This window comes from Macrotis lagotis, chromosome 8 (assembly GCF_037893015.1).
Source record: "Macrotis lagotis isolate mMagLag1 chromosome 8, bilby.v1.9.chrom.fasta, whole genome shotgun sequence".
NCBI classification, from domain to species: Eukaryota; Metazoa; Chordata; class Mammalia; order Peramelemorphia; family Peramelidae; genus Macrotis; species Macrotis lagotis.
The window spans coordinates 170,790,720-170,796,875 of NC_133665.1; the positions used below are offsets into that span (position 1 = coordinate 170,790,720).

Here is a 6,156-nt window from a genome sequence, read left to right on the forward strand (position 1 = left end):
AGATATCTAAATGTTTTTCTTTTCTCTCTTTTGACCAGATAAATTTACTGATTTCAAATTGACTGATTTCAACTCAGAAACAATTGGAGGAACCACATCCAAAGTAAAATGTCTTTGAAAGTTGTAGATTTAAGTCTTTGCAAAACTTCATAGAAATTCCTATACAGATACTAAGTTCTTTGTTCTGTTTGTCCTTTAATTCAGTTTTATTGCATTCATTTAAATTCTATGAAAGTACATAAAGCTTAGGGGTGGCTAGGTGGCATAGTGGGTAGAGCACTGGCTCTGGAGTCAGGAGGGCCCGAGTTCAAATTCAGCCTCAGTCACTTAATAATTACTTAGCTGTGTGACCGGGCAAATCACTTAACCCCCATTGCCTTGCAAAGAAACCAAAAAAAGAACAAAAAAGAAAAGAAAGCACATAAAGCTGTGAGCCAGGTGTTCAAGGATCAATCCATTGACTCTTCCAAATGGTGCCCCAGTGTAATATTAGTATAAGGTCTACTATCACTTGTGCATTTATTAAGCACCCATGCATGGTAGCCCCCTCTCAGTCCTCCTCTTTTCCTTTTTCCACCAAGACGCTTGTGGCAGCTGGCTACAGAATCAGAATAACTCAGAAGAAGGGACTCTTGTTTTTATGAAGTGATGAAGGAAGATAGCATGACATTTGATGTGCTCAGTCTTCCATGAGATGTTTACAGGCCAAACTTCAGAGAGTCATCTTAAGCTGTCTGCAAAAAGGCCTCAAGATCACATAGTTTCCTAAGCCAGAAGTTGGCTTCTATCTAGAGGATGAGGATATATAATTGTAATTACAAAGCAAAAAAATACCCGTAGGAATAGCTATCAGAAATGAACATGGAATCCTTTTGATTTTTACTCAAGGGTCAGCATCCTTGAGGAAAAATTTCCAGAAATTTCCTTTGAGCAGTCATGTCCTTTCTAAAATACAGATCTCCATTATTCCCCATGAGCAGTCACCTCTATCACAAGCAGAGGCAATAGCAGCCACTTTATTAATAATATCTGTCTCCTCTTCAAATCTTCAACTACATCCCACCCCATACATTCATAATAGGGGCATGATGCTGCTCTATTTTTTTTTGTTTGTTTTTAGTTTTTTTTGCAAGGCAAACAGGGTTAAGTGGCTTGCCCAAGGCCACACAGCTAGGTAATTATTAAGTGTCTGAGACCGGATTTGAACCCAGGTACTCCTGACTCCAGGGCTGGTGCTTTATCCACTAGGCCACCTAGCCGCTCCCCCCCCCCCCCCATACTGCTCTATTTTGAATGACTTGTCGATGCTGTCCCTTGCCACAGTGCTGAATCAGCTCACTTGTCTAGACCCTTCCATGCCACTGGAAAGAAAAAGCAATTGCTATCTGTTGTTAGGATAATAATTCAGAAGACCTTACCCACCGAGATGAAAAGAAACTTGTGGGAAAAGTCTTTCAGTTTTTTATTGTGTATGTATTTATATATTTGTGTAGAGATGTTAAGAAAAGAAGATTCAACTTCCCTAGTCACAAAATCTTAAACACATAACTAACATATTTGGGGAAGATAATGAAGGAAAGCCACTAAGAAAGAAAACACAATCAAGGTATTCTGGAAGGGACCTGAGATGTACCAGACTTTTAATTGCTCTAAACAGCTGACACTAAATTAAACCTTAAGACCACTTTTTCAACCAGTAGAGAAGGATCTTTGGAGTTATAGCTTTGTTCCTGAAATATCATAGATGCTTAATTTTTTCTTTAAATTGAATGTGAGTCAAGTAACTCTAGAAGCCATACAGAATTCTAAAGGACGGTCTCTGACTTCAAATCAATCAGTCAAATCTTCTTAGAAAAACAAAGAAATCCAAAACCCTCCCACAATCTTTCAATTAAGAGAAAATAAGGAAGATTATTTAAAGTTAGAAAAGCAGCAGTTTCACAAAAACCAAGAGGTTTTCACTAGCCTTTCTTTCCTATTGTTACTTTCTGCATCTTAAATTTAAGAGCTGAAAGATGCAGGCCATCTTGGTTGCTTTATGAAAACCCTTTCCAAAAAATATCAGGGTATACTGTGGTTACATATTTCAATAGAAAGGAAAAGTTGTGAGCCATGTGAGACCTCTTTGTTTCAGGGCAGACATACTGCAAAGGTTCTAGTGTTTCTTGGTAGATTATTTTATCTATCTGCATTTTCCTACCTAGTAGAAATTCCTGGGAAAGTCATAGGTCACATTGTGTTGTGTACCACCTGGGGTTTTGAGCATAGGAAAAGAAACCCTAAAGGTTTGTTTTGATAACTGTTTACTAGGTCAGTCATGCCAATGCCTTGATTCTACCTTCTGAACTGTTCTCCATTTCTTCAGATGAATACATGTAGGAGACTGAAGAACCCTCCAAGCAGGATTTGGAAATAAAATAGTCCCACAAATAGGTCAAATAATACAAAAATAAGCAATTGGAAAAAATAGCAAGGTTGTTAAGGGTCTAGAAGAATAAGAGTTTCATTGAATAGATGGAATTTAAGACAAGCAAAAACTTAGAAATGATAGTCCACTGGTTTATAGGAGTGAGTAGGAGCTAGAAGAATTGTAGAAGGTAGAAAGATAGTAGATAGATAGAAAGATGGATAGATAGATAATTGATGAGCATTATTAAGCACTCACTATGTGACAAGCTCTGTGTTAACTATTGGCAGTTCAGATACAAGCAAACAAGACAGAAACCACAGAACTATAGGGGTATTGACAAGGCAGAGGGAAGAGAGAAAGATGCATGAGGAGCCACAGGTGGAGTCTGGAGAAAGTTAAGTTAAAGAGTCAAGTGAAGTGTGACTAGAGTCCTTCTCCAAATGAAGGTCCAAGGAAGGATTTCTCCAATAAGGATTTGAGGGCTTGTTATTGAAATTGTGTGTGTGTGTGTGTGTGTGTGTGTGTGTTGCTAGGTCAGAGTGGTCAAAGTAAAAGCCAGTTCTATTATTCTATGACCAGAGCACAAATTCAGAGTAGGACCAACAACAGAGTAGGCTGAGAATCATAGGTCTTTAGAGCTAGAGAGACCTTAGAGATTTTTTTTTAATCCATATCTCTTATTTTACATGTGAGGAAAAATACTCCTGAATGATCAAGGTCTTGCTTACAGTCAAGTAACAAAATTAACACTAAAATATTTAATGTTGACCTCTCTGAGTTTTTGGTTTATTTCATTTTGTGTTCGATTATTCATTGGGCTTAGGATAGGGCTAGCTAGAGTTTAAATTCAGGGTTGCAAGAGCAAAATCTAGTCTCTTTATCATTAATGCCTTGATAGCTTAGGTCATTGTTTATTAAAAATGAGAAGGCATTCAATTATCAGTTGGGGCCAAAGGGACCACAAATATAAAATTCGCTGCTTTTAGAACAAGAAATGAACCATGCTGTTCCCCTTCTAAAAAACAGTAAGTGGTTCCCTACAACATCTAGGATACAATAAATTCTTCATTTGGGTATTTAAGACCCATTACTTTTTTTGCTTATTTCACATTTCCCCACTTTGTGAACATTATATTCCAGGCAAGTTGGACTGCTATTAGGTGACTCCTGAATTCAGTAGTCAGTTTCCCAGTATCATCCATTTGCTCTGTATTTCCCATATATCTTAGTGTCCTGGGAAGAATACTTTATACAGCGCCACTTCTCAAACTCCTGATATTTATTCAAAGCTTAACTCAGCTATCACTTTCTCTGGAAAGCATTCCCTTCCCTGTCCCACCCTCAAGTTTTCTCTTTCTTCCAATGAACTTGTATTTAGTTACCTTTTTCCATGTTGTACCCCCTCAGAAGAATGTAAGCTCCTTGAGGATCCTAGTCAAAGAATTGCACATAGTAGGCAATTTGCTGAATTAAATTCAGATTAATGAAAGTAGGATGGCTTTCCCCCAAGATGGCGCCGAAGGCCAAGAAGGAAGCTGTCACCCCCCCCCAAGACAGAAGCCAAGGCCAAGGCCTTGAAGGCCAAGAAGACGGTGTTGAAGGTCATCCACAGCCACAAGAAGAAGAAGAAGATCCAAACCTCGCCCACCTTCCAGAGACCCAAGATGCTGAGGCTTCGCAGGCAGCCAAAATACCCACGGAAAAGTGCCCCTTGCAGAAACAAGCTTGATCACTATGCCATCATTAAGTTCCCTCTGACCACGGAGTCTGCTATGAAAAAGATTGAGGATAACAACACCCGGGTCTTCATTGTGGACGTCAAGGCCAACAAACACCAAATCAAGCAGGCCGTAAAGAAGCTGTATGACATTGATGTGGCCAAGGTCAACACACTGATACAGCCTGATGGAGAGAAGAAGGCCTATGTCCGGCTTGCCCCAGACTATGATGCTTTAGATGTTGCCAATAAGATTGGAATCATCGAAACTGTCCAGCTGCCCTGCTTTTTCACCCACAATAAAAAAGTTTTCCAGGAAAAAAAAAAGAAAGTAGGATGGATGTAAAGTCAATCTGGAGCACGGTTCTTGCTAAACAAGACATTTCTCTCTAAGAAAAGAACATCAGTTACAGAGTGATAAAGACAATTATGCTTGAATCTCAGGTGCCACATTACCAATGAATATAAATTCAGAACCACCCCCAAATTAAATTCACCAGGAAAATGCTGAATCAACTTTGTGAAGACAAAATGGATTTGTCTTTATTACATGTTTAGTCACTTCCCCTCAGTTTTATTTAGGCAACTCCCTCACAGACTTCCAACTATCTTAAAAAGAACAAAATTACTTAAACTGAGAAAGAGGGCATCCTTGGTGGGCTCACTAAGATGGAAGTCAGTCACGACTGCAACTGAGTCATAATTTTCTAAGCTCTCCTGGCAAAGAGATGTCTTTCAAGAGGTCTCTGTAACTCACAAATCAAGATACTGGAATAAAGAAAATGATATGAAGGCTCACTTCCACTCAACTTCAAGGGAGCTGGTTCTTTTGCTTTCCCTTAGAACATTTAAGAATAGGTCAGTAAGAGGTGGAAGGGCAGGAAAAAATGACCTCACCATGATGAAAAGAAAACAGGGTTTTATCCAAACAATTTTCTATAAAGTCTGAAAAAGTTGATTGAAAAGTATAAAGAATTGTTTTTGATGCATTTCGCTAGTAGTTTAACAATGTGCAGTAGATATTAAAATAAAGGGTGCAAATTTTGAATCTGGAAATGTGAACTCATGGCTCTGATATTTATTTTGCCTGGATGAGTTTGATAAATCAACCAAACTCAATGAACTGACATTTGCTCACAGCAGCTAGGTAGCACTGGGGATAGAGTGCTCAGTCTGAAATCTGAAATCACTCTGAAAACCCGAGTTCAAATTCTAGTTCATACTTAGTAGCTTTTGGACTCTGGTTAAGACACTTAACCTCAGGCTCCTCATCTATAAAGCAGAAGTAATAATAGTACTTATCTTTCAAGATGCAGAAAGGATCAAATGAGATAACATGTGAAAAGTTCTTTGCAAACCTTAAAGAAATACATAAATGCTAGCTATGATTTTATGATTAATAATTTATAAAAAAGGGAGGTTATTATTAGTGCTATCTACCATGCAGGACTATTAAGAACAAAGTACATCATAAACCTCCCAACATTATTAAAAAAAGTCAACTGCTGGGGCGGCTAGGTCGTGCAGTGGATAGGAGTCAGGAGGACCTGAGTTCAAATCCGGCCTCAGACACTAACTAATTACCTAGCCTGGGCAAGCCATTTAACCCCATTGCCTTGCAAAAACCTTTAAAAAAAGTCAACTGTTTTTATTAAGTTGGAATCATACAATCTGTCACTCTGTTGTCTCATCCATGGGATACCCTCCAATGGTATAGACTGTAAGCCATTAACATCTTCTCATTCTATGTACTTTATATTCATGTCTTTCTCAAATTTTCCACAGAGTATCTAACCCCACAAATATGTTTGTAGGTCTTTCTCTTTTGTTTTAACTTAAGTACAATTCTCAGACTTTACGTAGCATAGTAGTTGGCAAATTAGAGGACTTTAATTTAATCATGATGCTGTCCCTCAGTATTTGTATGACATTTGGTGAATTAACATTTTTTGGCTTTGATTCCCTAATTTATACAGTGAGAAAGTTGGACTGGATGACCACCGATGCCTTTCTCTTGTTTCCCTTGCTC

The 6,156-nt window shown here is 38.4% G+C and overlaps 1 pseudogene; it reads left to right on the forward strand.

The window, feature by feature from the left end:
* Positions 1–3,920: 3,920 nt before the first annotated feature.
* On the forward strand, positions 3,921–4,473 carry LOC141496578 (large ribosomal subunit protein uL23-like; annotated as a pseudogene).
* Positions 4,474–6,156: the final 1,683 nt, after the last annotated feature.